Source organism: Lepus europaeus, chromosome 2, assembly GCF_033115175.1.
Source record: "Lepus europaeus isolate LE1 chromosome 2, mLepTim1.pri, whole genome shotgun sequence".
In the NCBI taxonomy this organism is placed as follows: Eukaryota; Metazoa; Chordata; class Mammalia; order Lagomorpha; family Leporidae; genus Lepus; species Lepus europaeus.
In genome coordinates this window covers 15183060-15198053 of record NC_084828.1, presented here as the reverse complement: position 1 = coordinate 15198053, position 14994 = coordinate 15183060, and the positions used below count along the sequence as shown (strand labels likewise).

Below are 14994 nucleotides of genomic sequence, written 5' to 3'. Positions count from 1 at the left end.
ATCTTATTCCATCTCAACTACAAAGGATAAACCAATTGAGATGTCTATTATTTCTGTTGTTCATTGTCAGTCCTCTTCAAATAGGCCACAGGCAAGATTTCCCTCAAAAACTGATTTGGATTATTTTCCACTGCAAGTTTTATATTCATTATCACGTATGCCCCTAAAACAAGTTACCCGTTTTAAAAGTGCTGATTCCTTTGTACAATTTTCCCATTAAACTGAATTATTTCCTGGTGGTTCGATATGCCACTTCTCAGCCTTTTGGCTAAGATCAAGTGTCGTATCTGATGATTTGATATGGACTTCTTCCAAACTTATGTCTTATCCTTCTTAGTATCTAGAACTAGGCTCACTACTGATGTGTTGTAACAAGTTAATATTAGTGTATTTTTTGAAAAAAGATTTTTTCAACCCACATATAGTTTTTCACATATGTACTTTCCATTAGTTCATATACCTTTGATGTTTATTAGGTCCATTGACTCTATAGTCTTCCTCAATCTACTGCTATTACCTAATTGATTCTTATATGGATAATATATCCATTGTTGAAATTTAGGCACTAAATTTCCCCAATATTGCTGTACTGATATAAATTTCTCCTTTCTTATTTGTTTAATATGTTTGTGTGCTTTCTATTGTATGCATATATATTTGTGATTATTATATCATCTTCATGAAATGACTCTTTTTGTCTCTTAATATAAAGTCTATTTTATCTCATATACATATAGTCTTCACTGTTGTCTTTTAGTGACTATTTACATATAATGTTATCTATTCCTTCACTTTTCTTTCAGTCTAACTAGTGTCTTAAATTTAAAGTGATTCTATTATACAGGGCATGTTGCTAATTATTTTTTTAAATCCTATTTAGCCATTTTATCTCTTTTTATGGCAGAATGTAATCTATTCACATTTAGAGTAATATTTTAAATGTAAAGAATTGATATTGTCAATTTATTGTTCTCTATTTTCAAATTACTCTGTTCCTTTGTTCATCTCCAGTTGTCTTCTTTTGAATATAATGCACGTTTGTACTGGTATTATCTTTTATCTTTCTTTAATCACTATTATGTTTTTTATGATATTTACATAAAAGAATATGCTTTAGTTGTAATTAAATGTTAACAACCTTACTTACACTCAAAAACTATACTTCCCTTCTCATCCATATACAATATGATATTAATGTTGTAGTGTATATGTTTTATTGTACTTTACATTCATTAACAAATTATTTTAGTTATATTATCCAGGTTTCTCTAAATAATCAGAATCTGAGGAATACAGATGATCCTTGATTCACACTGGGGGTTACATATTAAGATAAAGGTACTGCAAATAAAAGTAACATTCATTGCACCTAACCTATCAAACATCATAGCTTGTCACCAATATCCTCCAGGTTTCATGGTTGCCTGGAAGCTGCAAATTGCTACTCTTCCACAGTATTTTTAAAGAGTATTGTTTCTGCATCTTGTTAACTCAATTAAGGATAAAAATTCAAAGTACTGTTTCAACTGACTGCATAACACTTTTTCATGGCATCCAGACATCAAAAACTCATAAGCAAAATCACAGAGTATCTGACCGTATAGATATTTGAAAGGAAAATAAATGAGAATTTGCTCACGTGATTAAGGAGGCCTAGAAGTCTAATGACATGAATGCCATAAATGTGAACACCAGGAAAGCAAATGTGAGTCATTTCAAGTCCAAAGGCCTGAGAACAGAAGATGCAATGGCACAAGTTCTGAAGACTGAAACCCTGAGAACCAGGAATTCCATGTGTAAGATTAGGGTAACATGGACATTCCACCTCAAGAGAGAATTTTCTCCCTTCATCCATCACTTTAGTTTTCTTCCCTGAATCCCTTTGGATTTGATAATGCCTTCCAACATTAGTATGGATAGATCATTACTCAGACAAGTGATATGTATCCTAATCTCTTCCAGAATAATGTTTTCCCAGTTGTCTGTGGCAAATATCTACTTATCTTTAACATTTTCACATTTTATACGTTTTCATGTTTCTAGATACTGTGCTTTAATTTAGATTTGAAAACCTCATTTAACATTTGAACCAACGGCAAAGGAAGACCTTTCTTTCTGTCTCTCTCTCTCACTGTCCACTCTGCCTGTCAAAATAAATAAATAAATAAAAAAGAAAAAAAGAAAAAAAAGAAAAAAAAAGAAACATTAACTGTGTCAAATTGACACATAAAATTAACCATCATAAAAACTATTAGTGTTTTAAATATTTTCATCTTTTAACTTTCATATTGAAGTTCAAATTATTCATGAGTATACTTCAAAATGTTTGAGTAAACTATAATTAAAACATCAGTTTATTTTGGTGCAGAAATTTGAAATCTATTCATAGCCTCTTCATAGTAAATATATTCCATAAATTTTTTGATAACTCTTTATATGCTTTCATTGCATTATTAATGCATTTTGAATCTGAGTATCTACTTATCTTTAGCAATTTTATATTTTTTATGTTTTCATGTATCTAAATACTGTGCTTTCATTTAGATTTGAAAACCATCCTTCAACATTTCTTTTATGTCAGGTCTACTGTTGAGTTCTCTCATATTTTGTATGTCTGAGAAAGCCTTTATTTGTTTTTATTTTTATTTTTTTTTAACTTTTATTTAATGAATATAAATTTCCAGTGTACAGCTTATGGATTACAATGGCTTCCCCCTCCCATAACTTCCCTCCCACCCGCAAACCTCCCCTCTCCCGCTCCCTCTCCCCTTCCATTTGCATCAAGATTCATTTTCAATTCTCTTTATATACAGAAGATCAATTTAGTATAAAGATTGCAACAGTTTGCATCCACATAGAAACACAAAGTGAAACATACTGTTTGAGTACTAGTTATAGCATTAAATCACAATGCACAGCACATTTAGGACAGAGATACCACATGAGGAGCAAGTGCACAGTGCCTCCTGTTGTTGACCCAACAAATTGACACTCTAGTTTATGGCGCCAGTAACCATCCTAGGCTGTCGTCATGAGTTGCCAAGGCTATGGAAGCCTTCCAAGTTTGCCGACTCTGATCATATTTAGACAAGGTCATAAAAGACAGAGTGAGGATAGTAACCAATGATCCTAAGAGTGGCATTTACCAGGTTTGAACAATTATACAGCATTAAGTGGGGAAGAGGACCATCAGTACACACAGGTTGGGAGTAGAGCCATTGGTGGTAGAGTAGAGGTTATGATTACAAAGGAATGAGGCCCAAGTGCGCTAGACAGGGTCTAGAACAAAGGACAGAGTCATTATTAGAGGAGGTAAGAAAGGTGCTGTCTAAGCTACAAGTAATTTTTCTGATTGAAAGGCAAATAGAACCTGATAGAAGGGGCTTGATAATAATCTGGTGGGCTTTAGGCCTTGTAAATTCAGAGGCCCAGACCTATCTATCTCTTCACATTGGGTATATCCTAAGGGAGGTGTGAACCTCCTAGGGGAAGGCACTCTGTTGACTTTCATTACTTGGCTGGGCTGGGAGGAGAGCTGGCCAGGTAAAGGCAGGGGGCATCTCTAACAAGAAATTTACAGTTCTGCCTGCAATGTTGCTGACCCTACTTGACCATCCCCTCAGCTGCAGTGGTCACTTTGGAAGTTGGGCCGAGTGAAGGGCTTTTCAGCTTAGAGCCAATAAGATCTGTGGCTCTGACCTTGGCATCCTTCGACTCCAGGGCAGGTCCATTTCCAGTTATCCAACTCTTGGCAGAGCTGCCAGGGCTCTTCACAAGCTGACTTCTGCTGAAGCCCAGGCTTACCACATTGAAAGCCACTGCAGTGGGCTGGCCTGTTGGGTCTCCTTGAGGGCAGATCACTGTACAAATCAGGCATTAATAGGCCTGCCACCCATTGCTTCTGATGCCTAGCTTTCTTTTCCTCCTGGTTTGTGTTAAAGTAGACCAGAGGATGCAAGTCAAGGGAGTGCCCAAGCCCCATCTCTAATCTTCAGTGGCCTGAACTACAAGTCTATAGTCACAGGCATGTTCTGTAGTAGTTTTTCTAAGGTAGACAATGCCCATGAGGAAAATTATATTCTCACTTTAAAACTTTCTTTCCCTTTGGTCTGAAAGGGAGGTTTTTTTCTACTTACTGTTGACTTCGCTGATGGCGAAGTAAATCTCGCTATGAGATTATAACTTAAGCTCTTATTTTGGCTATGCTATTACAGAAAAATGTTAGCCATCTCTTTTATAAGGTCTAAAGATTAAATTGTGTGTCCTACAGATTCCTTTATAATAGAATTAGTTTCCTACCTTGAAGAGAATAGAGAAGTGAAAGAACAAGTTGGGCTTAGAATAGAGAAATGAGGGAGCAAGTCCTAGATCACTTGCTGACAATAGCAATATTACATGAATACTTAGCAAACCGTTTCAACCATTAGATAACAACTTAAGAAAACATTTACCAGAAAGTCCAATGCCTTCTATAAATTTTAAGAATCATGTATTTGAAAACACCTCTTAAATATCTAACATGGTGTAGTTTGTTTAACCAGTAAACTTAAGCACAACCATATAAAATGTTTTTAGTTTCTTTCTACCAACACGTTTAAAACATATGATACACAGATTCAGGTCACACAAATTAAAATGTATCTTTGATTGATTTTAGCAGCTTAAATTTATGGACAATCTTATCTATAAGCCATTTAAAATAAAACTCTTAATAAAATTTCCCCATGTGGACATACAATATGTACACAGATATAACATAGCATAGTAGACCAATATAGCAATTTTAATAATAGCTTTTAAAATCTTTAACTCTTTTTGTAGATTGCCAATGGATTTGAATTGCTTTTTCTTTTTAGTAACCTCAGTTAACCATACTTTCTCTCAGTTGGTACTGTTAATACATTATTGGCTTCATCTGTTTACAGAGCCATCCCAAAGTACTGAATACAATAGAAGTGGCTGGAAAAAGTCCATAGGAACCTATAGGAGGACAGCTAAACACAGAACCAACAACGCTTTAGTTTTATGAGCAGTACATCATATATAACTATGGAGGACAAAAGACTTTAACTCGCCATGTTTAAAATTATAAACTCATCAACCAACAAGAGGCACTTGCTTACTTCACATTATTTTTGAAAGCACTTGTTGGATTTTACAAGTATTTAACCCTTTAGGCCTCTGGGGCTTTCTCAAGATAACTATCATGTCTAGTAACACAAGATCATTAGACTTTTTAATCCTCAAACATCTGTATTAATAGCATTTTCCATTATAGAAACTTAAAGTCTGGTACCACATCACATCTTGACAGTCCTTCTAATATAATCCAAATAGACTGATTAGTTGGTGTCTCTATAAGATGAGAGACATAAGTCCTTTGATTTTTTCAGTTGGGCCCAAACTGGAAAAACCAAAGTCCAGGATTTACTGGAAATTTTATTGACCAGATTGTTTGAAACTTTGATTTTTTGAATGCCTGTCAAGAATGCCAAGGAGGCTCAAAATCCAAAATATCTGGTTGAAATAAGATTCCTTAAAATCATGACATAACATAGACCAAATTTGATCATTGTTACAAGGTGATAATGCAAATCTTTGAAAATAAGCACATATTTAAATAACCCATAGCTCTTAATAAAAATGCAGCTGTTTTTGAACAATTAGAATTTAACAGACATCAAGAGAACATAATAGATTACTTTAACACATTGATTTAACAAAGCATCAGAGTTTAATTCTATGTCAATGAGAAATTGAGCTTCCTGTGATCTTTTGCTGTGAGGTTTCCTTCCTTTACCTTCTTTCATATTGGTGACCATGTTTCTGTGTTTCTGTGTGTAACACATCTTTAAGCATCTTTTGCAGGGCAGGATGAGTGGCAACAAATTCTTTCAGTTTCTGTTTGCTATGAAAAGTCTTAATTTCACCTTCATTCACAAATGAGAGCTTTGCAGGATATAGTATTCTGGGCTGGCAGTTTTTCTCTCTTAGTACCTGGGCTATGTCTCGCCATTCCCTTCTAGCTAGTAGGGTTTCTGATGAGAAGTCTGCTGTGAGTCTAATTGGAGATCCTCTAAGAGTAATCTGACGTTTCTCTCTTGCACATTTTAGGATCTTTTCTTTATGTTTCACTGTGGTGAGTTTGATTACAACATGTCGTGGTGAGGATCTCTTTTGGTCATGTTTATTAGGGGTTCTATAAGCTTCCTGTACTAAGATGCCTCTTTCCTTCTCCAAACCTGGGAAATTTTCTGCTAGTATCTCACTGAAAATGCCTTCTAATCCTTTCTCCCTCTCCATGCCTTCAGGAACTCCTAGAACCCGAATGTTGGGTTTTTTAATAGTATCCTGTAGATTCCCGACAATATTTTTTAGATTTCTAATTTCTTCTTCTTTTCTTTGGTTTGCCTGTTTCCTTTCCTGTGCTCTGTCTTCTAAGTCTGATATTCTCTCTTCTGCTTCGCCCATTCTGTTTTTAAGGCTCTCTAATGTGTTTGTCATTTGATCTATTGAATTCTTCATTTCATTATGATTTCTCGTCACTATCACAGTTTCTTGTTCCACTAATTGTTTCATTTCATTATGATTCCTCCTTAATATTTCATTTTCACGAGAGAGATTTTCTATCTTGTCCATGAAGGATTTCTGTAGTTCAAGAATTTGTTTTTGAGAACTTCTTAATGTTCTTATCAATTTTTTGAGATCCGCTTCTTGCATTTCTTCGATCTCATCATCTTCATAATCTTGAATTGGGGTGTCTTTTTCATTTGGGGGCATCATAGTGTCTTCCTTGTTCTTGTTAGCTTGGTTTTTGAGTTTGTTGTTTGGCATGTTGGAGATATTTGGTTTCTTCACTGTGGTGTTTTTTCTTGTTACACTATGGCTCTATATTAAGTGGACTGTCTGCTTTCAGTGGAGCCTTAGAGGCTTGAGATGAGTGTGGACTGAGAGCTGTGTTTGGTTCCTCAGGGTTGAGGGTGTGTCAAAGATGACACTCCCAGGTTAGGTGTGGTAAATCTCTCTTTCTTTTTTTGATTCAAAAGGGAAGTAATTCTGCACAGCTGAACGTAATTGGAGGTAGTTAGCAGGCAAATGATATACCCACAGGAGCCAGAGATCGGAAGCTCTTTCCCAAGGACCACACAGGGAATCTCTACTGCCCTCAGTGTGGGCTCCAATTCTCCTGCAGTCTCCCACTGGGTTGCCAAGTTAGATGCTAATCTCCTGTTATTTCACCCCTCCCCCCAGAGTCAGGTTTTTCTGCTAGGCTCAGGGCTAGTGCAGACCTGAGGTCGCCCTGCTTATGACGTATGTCCAAAATGGCGCCTGATCTTTGTCTTGCTCGCCTTTGAGAGGTGAGCGGAGAGAGAGAAACTTGTGTCCGTATCGGTCACTTTTTTAAATTTTTTTCCTCTCTGTCTTCTAGTTAGCCTGGTGAACTTTTCCCCAATGGAGTTTCAAGCCTCGTTCCCTCTAGTCTCCTCTTTCCGCTTGCCCGCTGGTGTCTTGGGCTATTGAGGTTTGGCTCACCTCGCGTTCCAGCGCTGGTGTGTTAAGTCTGCCGCTGGTGTCCCGAACTTGGGCTCCCACGCTCTCCACGCAGGTACACTGTGAATCACTAGTTCCGGAAGAGTTTCCTCTGCTGTTTCTTCTCCTACTCTTCCTTGACCCTGCAGTATCTCCACTTATATTAAACTGTCTCTCCCCCGGACTAATAGTGTGCTCCCTGCCTATTGCGCCATCTTGCCGCTCTAGCCTTTATTTTTTGAGGGATAGTTTTGCTGGTGATAGAATTATTGGTTGGCAGTTTAAACTCAGTACCTTCAATATGCAATTCTATTCTCTACTGGGGCTTGCAAATATTCTGATGAAAAATATGCTGACACTATTATAAAGGTTCACTTGCTCATAATGAGTCAGTTTTGCGTGCTGCTCTCAAAATTCTCTTTATGTTTGATTTCCAAAAATTTTGTTATCTTGGTGAGCATCTCTTGATGTTCAGCCTATTTTCAATAATTTTATGTCACAGATATAGATGTCCATATTTCTCCTCAATTTGGAAATTTGGTTAACTGAAGAGAAAGAGAGAGGGACAGAGAGAGAGAGAAAGAGAGAGAGAGAGAGTTTGAGTTTCCATTTACTGGTTCACACCCCAAATGGCTGCAATGGCTACAATGGCTGGGACTGGTTCAGGCAAAAGCCAAGAGCCCAAAACTCCATCTGGGCTTGCCACATGGTCCTCAGGGACCCGAGTATTTTGGCCATATTCTATTGCTTTTTTAGGTGCATTAGCAACTAGCTGAGTCAGAAGCAGAGCAGCAGGGACTCAAACTGTGATATAAGTTGCCAGCATCACAAGCAAGCAGCTGCTCAACTCCTTGTATCACAATGCCAACCCAGCCTTTTTTTTTTCATTTTTCCCTCTATTTGGATCACTTTAAATTGCCTTTGTATTCACTTATTCTTTCTTCTGAATGATTAAATATGTTATTGAAGCTCTCTAATGACTTTTTTCAATTCAGTCCTTGTATTCTTCAATTCCAGGATTTCTGTTTACATTATTTTTATGAAATATTTCTTCATCAAACTTCCTAGTTTATTTTGTATTCTTTGCCTGATTTAATTTAGTTGTCTAACTCTGTTTTCACGTAGTTCATTGAGTTTCTTTAACATGATTGTTTCAATGCTTTGCCAGGAAATGTGTAGATTTCCATTTCTTTGGAGAATTTTATTAATTCATTGTATAATGTTGCATTTGCTTGATTCTTTGTCATACAGACAGCCTTACTTTGATGCCTATGCATTTGAAGGAGCAGACACTTCTACCAATCATTCCAGGCTGATTCTGTCCATCTAAGCTCTTCTGAAATATCCTTAGATTAATGGAACAGAGTCCTGATTTAGTGGGATCAGAGTCAGGTTCTGTGGTGATAGTCCTGTTACCAATAGTGTGATCAAGCTAAGGATTATCTGCAAGTATGTTCTTGTATGGTCACTGCCCGCATCTCTGTATGAGAGAACTGCTTTTAGAACATGGGGCTGCTTTAGGGACGACAGTTAGATTCCAGGTCAAAATAGTCCACATATTTTATGTTTTATTGAGGTACAACAGACACAATAAACTAGAGCGAATATATTCACAGAATACAATTTGTTAAATTTTGACATAAATATATACCAAAAATCAAGATAATAATCACATTTCCTACCACAAAAATCTTTTCATGTTCTTTCTTAGAACTTCTTTTCTAGTCCTCTTCATCTCCATCTTTACCTTTCTCTACAATTACTGATCTTCTGCTGATTCAAATTATTTTACATGTTCTAACATTTTATGTAAATGTCATGGAAGAATATGGTGTGCATATTTCCTCATCTAGGTTTTGTTCTGCATACATATTTTGAGATAGTCCTGGTTTTATCATAAATCAATACTTCTTTTCTTTTGTTTATGTATGTATCTTAATATGTAGACATGACACAATGTTTATTTATTCATTTGATAGTGAACATTTGGGTTGCATACAGTTTTTAGAGACTACAAATATAAGTATTAGGAATATTTGAATAAATATATATATTCTTTTCTCTTGCATGAATATCTAGGTGTGGAATAAGTTAATCATATCGTAGGTAATTTTTTTTAAGTTTTTCAGGTCCCCTCAAACTTCTTTCTCAGTAACTGTGCATTTTATATCCTTTAACAGTGTGTGAATGTTTAAATTTCTTCATGCTTTTGTCTAAAGTTTCGCATACTTGTACTTATTAAACATGTCATTCTACTCCACACAATGATATAATTTCTAAATTGTTACTTTTATTTTCAATACTGCTATCTATATGCTTTATTTTGAATTTTAATATTACAGATGTTACTGATCATATTCATTGCTTATCTGCAATCTCTATTTGTTCTTTAGAGAAGCGCTTGTTCAAAATTATGAGCTTATTTTATTGATTATTTTATTTCTTATTGTTGGGTTAGGAGTGTCCCTTCAATATTTTAGATATAACTGCTTTATTGCACATGATTTTTAAATCAATCACATTTTACTCCCATAATTATGTGTTTTAAAGATCAGATTTTTACAATGTTAAGTTCAATTTATTAAATTTTAGCTTACAATTTGGGATCTCTTTTACTCTTTTTTTTAAAGATTTATTTATTTATTTGAAAAAGTTACACAGAGAGAGGAGAGGCGGGGTGGGGGGGGGGGAGTCTTCTACCTGATGGTTCACTTCCCAGATGGCCGCAACTGCTGGAGCTGTGCCGATCTGAAGCCAGGAGCCAGGAGCTTCTTCCAGGTCTCCCACATGGGCGCAGGGGCCCAAGGACTTGGGCCGTCTTCTACTGCTTCTCCAGGTCATAGCAGAGAGCTGGACAGGAAGTAGAGCAGCCGGGTCTCAAACCAGCACCCATATGGGATGCAAGCGCTTCAGGCCAGGGCATTAACCCACTGTGCCACAGCACCAGCCCGCTGTTTTACTCTTTATTGAAGTCTAATGTTTGTATATATTTATGGCATACAATACAATAGTGAAATTCGGATACGTGACATGTAATGATCAAATCAGCACAATTAGCATTTCTCTCTTTAGCTGTATTCTTGGTATTGCATCTAAGAAATCTTTGCCAAGCCTAATGTGGTAAAGATTTTCTTCTTTTTCTCATTAGTTTTTAAAATCTAGCCTCTATTTTATTGAATTTATTAATTTTTATTTGAATGAGAGAATGAGATACAGAGACAGTGACAGAGACCCAGAGAAATACAAAGAGACAGAGTACAAAAGGTAATCCATATGCTGGTTCCTACCACAAATGCCTTCAAACAGTTGGGCTAGATTTGGCTGACCCTACATCCTGAACTCAGTCCACATATCCCGCATAAGTGCAAAGAATTATGTGAGCCATTACTACTGGTGCCCAGTCTATTTTAGCAGGAAGCTGGAGTTGGGACCAGGATCCAGGCATCAGAGTCAAATATAACAATATTGGATGCAGGCATCTTGATTGATATGCTGCCAACTACCAGGCAAAATGCCCAAACCTTCACCATTATTTTATTATAAAACTATCTTCATGATTATCCATATTCTATCACATTCTCTGAGATGTGATTAATAGTAAAATACTAATATCAGGTAGTATCTCTCCATTGATCACTGTTGTTTTACCTCTTCACTGTCCACATAAAATCAAATCTCCTGAAGTTGTCATTCAAGGCTGTTCACAATATGGCTCAAGTATATGTCTCTAAACAGGAGTCTTATATTTTATTTATATAGAACTCCAGATAGGAGTATTTGACATTCTCATTAAATGTCTTAGATTATTGTTTTCCTCTCTGCTGCTTTGATTACCCATTTGCCTTGTATACACTTAGCTATACCCTACTTCCTCTATTCTTCTTAAGATTTAATTGTTTATTTGAAAGTCAGAGTTACAGAGAGAGAAAGAGAGATGGACAGAAAGAGAGATACACTTTCCATCCACTGGTTCACTCCCCAAATGGCCATAAGTTGGGAGCCAGGAACTTCATTCAGGTCTTCCACCTTAGTAGCAGGGGCTCAAGCACTTGAACCATCTTCTATTGCTTTTCCTAGGCCATTAAAAGAGAGCTGGATTTTAAGTGGAGCAGCCATAACTCAAGCCAGCACCCAATTGGGATGCCAGCATTGAGGCAGTGGCTTAATCTGTTTTGCCACAACGCTGGCCCCTAACACCTAGAATCAAATGTAATCACTATATGGAAACTTAATTTCCACCTCACCAGAATTAACTTCTCTACCATTTTAAATATTTTGTGCCCTATATATCGCATACCAATCATTTCATAATTCTATTTTGTTCAATTTACATTGTATTTTTGTGCTACCAAGTAATAATTGTATTGAAGACATTATAAACATTTGTTTTTGTGTTGCTAAGAATGTTCAAAATGCCACCCACTTTGGTAAATATTTATTCAAATGATGAATGAAAGGCCTCAGACCTTGCTTTTGGCCAGGAACTCTATGGGTTTTAGTCTCTTCTTTTATCTCAAATATTTCTAACATAAGACTTTCATGTAAATCAATGATTATGGCAGCAAATTAAAGACAAATTTTTAAGGGTCATTATAGTTTGTCTTCGTTTATATTATATTTTCCAATTGTTTCTCTTCTGTTCATTTAGATGCGGAATGTATATCTTCAAGGCTTTGGGCCCTTAGTTTTACACACTGGAAGCTATTTTTGTCTTTGATTCTTTGAAAAGTTTTTGCAGTGACAGTAAAAATTACTATTTTCTAGAAAAATGTGAGGCATAGGTCTTATTATATTTCTTGTAACCAAAATCTTGGATTTTCCCACTTAACACACTTCACAGCCAGGGGAAGAAAGCAGTTCACCTTGGAGGTCACAGAGGATGCTTGTTCAATTATTTTCCTGCACATCACAAGCACTGCAACTGGCCTCCTTATATTCCAACACATAGGAACTCTGGAAAAAGTCTTTACAATAAGAAATATTATTTCAGAGTATAGAAATTTTTCTACTTTCTTTAATAGAACATGAAATCAAAATAGCAATGCCATGACTTGTCAACAACTCAGCAATTCCACTAAAATCAATAGGTATTTCCTGGGAATTTGACCCTAACAAACCTTTATCCTACCAGAGAAAACAGCACACAGGGTCAAATGAAGAATCTGAATTGGCTAAAACATTTGTTTCCTCTGAAACATTATTTTATAACACTCCATAAAAGATAGAGAATCACTCTGTTCCAGATGGAAAGTCTGACATTTCAGTGAATCAAGTGTGTATCTTGGTCATTCCCAGGTTCTGATTGAATAGTTTTCTGGAATTGAGGTTAATTTTTTTCTGCGAGTTTTCTTATTTTTAAAAACTTTTCGGGACCAGCACTGTGGCGCAGCGGGTTAACACCCTGCCTGAAGTGCCAGCATTCCATATGGGTGATGGTTTGAGACCTAGCTGCTCCACTTCAGATCCAGCTCTCTGCTGTGGCCTGGGAAAACAGTGGAACATTGCCCAAGTCCTTGGGCCCCTGCACCCGCATGGGAGATCAGGAAGAAGCTCCTGGCTCCTGGCTTTGGATCAATTCAGCTCCGGCTGTTGTGGCTAATTGGGGAGTGAACCACCGGATGGAGGACCTCTCTCTCTTTCTCTGCCTCTCCTCTTTCTGTGTAACTCCTAATTTCAATAAATAAATAAATCTTTTTTAAAAAGATCTTTTCATCAATTTTGGGGGGATAATTCTAGAGATAATCTGTATACAATGAAATTACTTAGTAATGGAATACTCAGAAAACCTGGGAATTAGCTACTGCAAATAGTAGCTGCATTTCTTCTCATGTTGGAAGTAGGGGAAGGAGAGCTGTTCAGCTCTAGTCTACTTTAGTTCCCTAGGAGTCTTTCTCCAAAGGATTGCATAACAGCACTGAAAGGAATGCAGGGCACTTTCCTATCTGAAACATCCGTATGCATGTGTACTGCATAATGTAGCAAATTATCCTTTAATATACAATAAAATCCTAAATCTAGCATGTCAATATTAGTTATTAACATGAGTGAATGGTCATATAGGAAATTGAAGAAATGCAAAGCTAAGCTTCAGACTAAAGTGACAATGGCTATTACAGAACATTTGTCAATTTCCCTGTTTGACTAGTCTTGGCACTTTTTTAATGTACTGGCTTGGAAATCAGTATACTAAGAAAATAAATTATTTCTAAATCTAATGTTCAAACCAGAAATAAGCAGCTGATGTATTTATAGGACATTTAATGAATTTCAGCTATATTCCTATGTCCTAAATAAGGCAATAGTTTGGAGGGGTTAAATGGGCACAAGAATTCTGTTTTGCTCTGATTTCTCTGGTTTATTTATCAAACTGCCTGCTCCCAGCTCCACACATTCTTATTCCTACTAGAGGTAAAAAAGATAAGACTCTGACAGCTACATAACTTTATGGAAGAGGGGAGAGGAGAAACTCATAATCCAATTAGCAAAATTTGAGGGAAGTTCATTAAATTCGGTAGTGATTATGTTTACCAAATTCTATGGTTAATAGGACAACATATGACCCTCTACTTTATGGTCTGTTAATAAGGAGGAATTGGGGATGTGATTAGAAGCTAATTACTGGGAAACAGCTTAAAAAAGAGTTGAGTAAATAGTGCTTTGATATGAGCAGGAAGAATGTGGCTCTGATCTCCAGATCACTCTCAACTTTCCCACAATACAACAACTGATACAAATATTCATGTGAGTGGAAAAGGGTTCCATCTTCTCAGACAACAGTTGAGATATGTCCTTGCCTGAGCTGGAAATGTGGAAAATTCACTAATGTTAGGAGCATTGTTTGCTTGTTAGAACACTGGCTAGTTCTCTTGGAAAATGAAGTCAGGAGCAATTTCATGTGAAAGAAGAAAGGGAACAGTAGGGATGTCTCTCAGCTCAGTCTCTCCAGCATCCTGATCACCTTAGACAGATTGAGTGAAGATAGCAAAAGGTCACAGCATTTCCACAATGACTTCTAACTGCTACCAGAGAGTTCTGGATCTGTCATGGAAACTTCTCCTGGGAAACCATAGATTAATCATTGAGTTCCTTGGATTGGGTTTATAATGCCAAAGGATACTACCCATTGTAATGAGAAATTGACTCTGATAATTTGAGATAAATTCTTGCAATCATTCCATAATATTGGAAAACTCCTTTAGCTCTTATGTTAAAACTGGGTGAGCAAAAAAAAAAAAAGGTTTAAAGGATATTTTCTTCATACTATGGCATTGGACACTCCAGATTAAAAGATGTATCTCAAGTCTGTAGAAAGAAGGTATAGACTTTGTAGCCACTGCAGGGAAGCAACATAGCTGCAACGGTTTAAGTGATTTCCAAGGCTTAAGTAAACAGTGTCAGTAATGATTAGCTTACTAATTAATATAGGACATTATGATATAGGCAGTCAGATAGGATCCAGAAGAT

At 36.4% G+C, this 14994-nt stretch overlaps 1 pseudogene; it reads left to right on the top strand.

Annotated features, from left to right (window-relative positions):
* Positions 1-248: 248 nt before the first annotated feature.
* LOC133752434 (U2 spliceosomal RNA) lies at positions 249-396 on the top strand (annotated as a pseudogene).
* The last annotated feature ends 14598 nt before the right edge of the window (positions 397-14994 follow it).